Source organism: Hipposideros armiger, unplaced genomic scaffold (assembly GCF_001890085.2).
Source record: "Hipposideros armiger isolate ML-2016 unplaced genomic scaffold, ASM189008v1 scaffold_964, whole genome shotgun sequence".
Taxonomy (NCBI): domain Eukaryota; kingdom Metazoa; phylum Chordata; class Mammalia; order Chiroptera; family Hipposideridae; genus Hipposideros; species Hipposideros armiger.
Window position 1 is genome coordinate 54,183 of NW_017732314.1, and position 5,209 is coordinate 59,391.

Consider the following 5,209-nt stretch of genomic DNA (forward strand, 5'->3'; position numbering starts at 1 on the left):
GTATTCTAAAAAATTAATGAATATATAAATACAGAATAATTTATATTACATTTTAAATAATAGAATCTATACCATCTAAAGTACACGGTGCAAGTATTATTACCTATCACTTGGTAAATTATAGAATATGGAAAATACAAATTATTCTGGTTCATAGAAATGCAAATAAATTATATCCAGTACAATGCAATTGATTATTGCTCAGCACATAGGTCAATTTTGCATCTATTTGTAAAGGTATTTTAGCTTTCCATAGTGCCCACATGTATATGAGTCTGTCCCACAGACTCATGTTCTCCTTTGAATTGCTTATAACATTCTACTGGTTCCCTCATTAATTAACACATTAAATAAAGTATTTGATATGTGTTCACTTTATAATGGTATGAGTCATGATTTTACCTTCTACTAGAAAATACCCCTTAACCTTAATAATACCTTAAAAACATCTTAAATAATGTTAACAGTTTATCTATATACACAAATGTATATTGAGAATGAAATACATGAAGATCACTGTGCTATACCTGAGCATAAGAACAAGTACAGGAACTGAATATCTTCATATCTTCATAGCAGTTCTTTAGAGAATTTTACTAGTCAAGTTGTGCAGAGATTACTAAAAGAATTATTCATACATATCTTGCTTTTTTTCATTATTATTAGTTCCTGTAAGTACTAGCACTGCACCGTATCATCGGAACCCTGTTCCAGCTTCCTGGGATTTGCATATTAGGGAAATATTTTTACACGGACCATCCATGTGAATATTCAGAATGTTCCAGTTTGCAGTTAAATTCATTCTTTCCTTTCCTGTTTTCTTTGGTTATTGTTATTTCATTCCATTTTATGTACTTTATATCTGAAGAATTATTCAAAATTGGGAAAAAGGAGATAGTTCAAGCATTGGAATTTCAGCTCCATACATGTTTCAAAGAGTGCAAAAGGTTGTATTTCAGGGGGGTACTAAAATTACATATGATTTTTTTCAAACAAATGCCAAAAACTGTATCTGCTAATAAGTTTTGCCCAGCTTGGAAACAAAACTCAGCCACGTAGTATGAGAATGCCAGATATACGACAATAAATATTTTTGGCATGGTTTCAAAGCTACATAATGCCAGACATAGACATGTAAAAGTAATGGCAAGAACTACAAAGATTATAAAAGAAATAAAGTCACAGTTCGTAATTCATATGATTATGTTCAATAGCAGGCTTAGACAGCTTTTCACATAATAAGATCCACATGTAAAAGCATCAGCTTATTTTACTCAGAAAAAAAAAAGATAACAAATATTAAAACGGCTTTTAAAAGTAAAATTTTGTTGAGAGCTTGTAAATGTATTTTTGCAAGCTGAAGGAAAGTAACTTAAATTGGGGTTTTTTGTTTCTATTTAGATACCCAACATTTGCTTCCTTTTTTGTCATGCTGAAAATTTTTAAAAAGAAAATGAAATCTCAAAGACTGGACCATCTTTTAAATATTGTCCAATAATCTGTATATTACAACTGGAATTTAGGAAAAACACCATTCCCCTAAAGTTAAATAAATAGTGCATTGCATTTAGAGAAAAGATGAAGGAAATGCAGTTGTCAGATGTTCAAACCTTGATTTGACTACTAGGTACAGATTACAAGGCTCAAAGCCAAAGTGAATAAAATAGTCCAAAACAATTCCACTGCATCCTCCTTTGCAAGATGAATATATCTAAGGCTGATTTTTGAGCGCAGGTATTCTAGCAATATTTTGTGCTACTTGGAATATTTTATTATAGACCTAGAGAAATCACACTAAACTGAGTTTGTGATGGGTTTGATTCCCAGAGATAAAAGAAGCACACTTTTGTGTTTTCCTTCTGTTTAATTTATGGATTAGAAGTGGTCAGCCATCAGGGTGGGCTAATGAAAAGCAAAACTAAGGGGAAATGCTAGTGAAAGAAGGATGGAAGAAACTGTAGAATCTGAGATAAACTGTCAGTCCCTTAGGCAAGATAAGCCAGAACACCACAGTGCCAAGAACAACTAGCTCAGGTTTCAGTTCTCAGTCACAAGCAATACTGTGATTTGAGATTCATTTGTTAAAAAGGAATTTTGCCAAGATAGAAAATAATAATTTAGTAGGTGAACTGCAAATAGTCACATTTTAAGGTTTTATATTAAATGCAATAAAATATGTTTGTTAGTGCTATCGGTCTATATTGTATTGAATTTTTGTTTCATTGTATAAAATATAAAAAATGCTTTTGTTTCTTTTCAACCCAGTGAAATTTATAATGTAGGATGAATTACATGGCATCTCTTATCTATCAACTATTATAAAAGAAAAATATAATGTTTCGCAAACATTTGTTTTCCTTAGTGCCAAGTTTTGCCTGAAATTTTCAAATACCCCTCTAGCAATGCACTGTTTGTGTTGAATCCGTGTGTAATGCATTGGAGGTGATATATACTTTTACTTAGATGTGGGTAAAAACGTTTGTTACAAAAAGACACTTTCAGATTGAGTTCTATGCCCATTTATACATGGATCCTTTTAATGGATGTTGAGAGTCTTGATTTAGAACTTTTAACAGGCTCGTTTACATTTTGCAAATCTCTACCTTTGAAATAAAAATGCAGTGATCCACCCATCTGCAGACAATTAAGACCAGCAGCCAAGTATAAAAGGGTGGAGAACTTTTAATGGGTGTTTATAGATTGGAAGCACCGACCCCCTTTTAAATGAAAGAGGCCTAAGAAGAAATAGTAAGTGTTAAGGATAACCATGAAATTCATTTAACCCCCCAAGCAGAAGATCTGTTATCAAAGAATTGGCAGGACTCTATTCCTTCCAACTTAAGGTTCTTAGCTTAAGTACTTAGCAAAAGTACTTAGAAAAGAAATATCTTATTTAGGAGTGTTTTGCTTATCATTTCTTAGCTGCTTTAAGGTCAAAACACAAGCCCACAGGAAGACCAACAGTAAGGTATGTGATATAAAAACAAATATTTCCATAAAATCTTTGCCCTAGCAAAAAGAGAAATTCTTAGTAGCTTTAAGGTGGGAATTTAGGGAATAGTATTTTTTTACAGGAAATACTGGTTAGGCGTTTTATATAGGGGGTTCTGCATTTGTGAAGGGATAATTTGCTCTAAAATATGTGGGCAACCAGCCTAAATTCTCTAATTGAGTAGTTTGCTCATAACCCCAGGCCATTAGGTGAATGTAAACTGTTACAGGCTTAGTAAGAAAATAGTCCCATTAGGATTTTTGTATTTGTATGTGGTTGTGGGTTAGAGTAACTGTTTCCAAAATCATGGATTAATGAAAAGCTCTTTTTTCTGAGTTTGCAAATACCTGCTTTGAAATGCTCAGTCAAATTAAGCTAAGGATTCTTTTTTTTTCGTTGTTGTTTTTTCTCTTTTTTACACTTAAAAAAAAATTTTTACAAGATCAAGTCTCAACTATAAGTTCCATTGTAAGTTATCGAAGGAAAATTAGAGATATTTAATTGACTGGCTGTTAATAATAAAGGAAAATAGCCGTATTTTCTTTGATAATTCAGATCTTTTACTCATGTCCTTAAATTCCCCTCATTGGCAATTGCCAAGGAACTTGATGCACAGAAAATGGATATGACTTTTAGAAAATAAAGAGATGTACAGAAATTCGAAAAATGCTATGTACATGTATTTCATTTGGTACACGTGCTGCATATAAGCTCGTATTTCTGTGAAGAAGAAGACAACTTTATGTGTTGCTTCTTGCATCCAGTCTTGGGATCCTCTCTCATAATGGACCTCTTTATTTAAACAGTCTATTTCCTTTTCTATTCCCTGATTCCTGTTAAGTCATCATGTTGTGTTTCTTACTAAGCATAGTATACTTGTACATCCCAGAGCAGGGCAAGGAAGAAACCCAAAATGGACTGCATAATATTCCTTCAAATCAATAACTGTAAGTGCAGAAGAAATTCCATCAAAAGGGGAACATATCTGACCAAACATATCAGATAAATTTAATACACATTCAAAATTGAGGTATTTCATGTGTCTTTTTCATGCCTCCATTTCTCCTTTGAAGTTGGCTCTAGTACTAATAGGGTCATAGCTACTATTACGTCTGATCTTCTTTTAAAAATTGATTTACATAAGAACTTTTCTTAGTAATTAAATACATAAGAAACAAAATCGCAGGTAAAGCCCAACACAATCTTTTACACCACTTGGAGCAGTGCTAGGTGTTTTCATAGGCTGTTTAACTTTTTACTCTGTCAGGATTTCTGTTTTCCATTTTAAATTTCTTATTTCAAAACATAAGGGTAAAATAATACATACCTAAATATATATTTGCCTAAACAATCTAGTTGAATAAATCAAAATAATGTGATATAGGAGGAAATCATTTTTTAAAGTAAAATTTTAAAAAACACGTACTAAAGCAGAATTGTTCTGAAATAATTTCTAAAAAGTGGAGAATTAAAGTCATATACACAGGAGTATGTGAAGAAAGAAGGAATTTTAAGAGGGCCTTGCTCTACTATGAGGATATATCTAACTCTAAACCTTAAAAGAATGTACTAAAGATTTCCAAAACAGTTCAATAGTTTTGAATAGCTTTCTGAAAATCTTTCTAAAAGATATAATACTTATTCTTTTCTTTGGGTTGAGATTGAAGCTGGAGTACTTGAATAATAAGTTTTGGACAAGTTGAGAGATGAGATTTGCTAAAAGGACTAATGACAAAGGAAATACAAATTGACTCTGGTAATAACCAAATGGAGAAAAAGAATTTATCTTCAAAATTCTTCCTTTAATTTCTCATTTTCAAAAATAAGAAAATAATACTGTAGAAAGGAAAGGCAGTGATTCATCAGATTCTTTCACATACCAGTTTACCAATATTTTTAATACCAGCCTAACTATGAATTGTGTTAAGGACAAAATGAAAATGGATCTTTTCATGGAGAGCAAGCCCACTCGGAGTGACCAAAAAACAGAGGAAAGTGTTAATGATAGCTGAGCCCTAACACAGAAAAAGAAAAATCCATAAAAATAAAGATAAAATTAGAAACTATCTGCATGTAAAGGTGCCTCGAGGTGATCCTAGACGGCCTCTCAGAAGAGATATAGGTAGCATTTTAAAAGAATAAATGTCCCAGCCCTCGTAGTTCCATCTTGCACATACAGTACCCTTAATATTTTTTAGATAAATGAGAAAGAAAAAA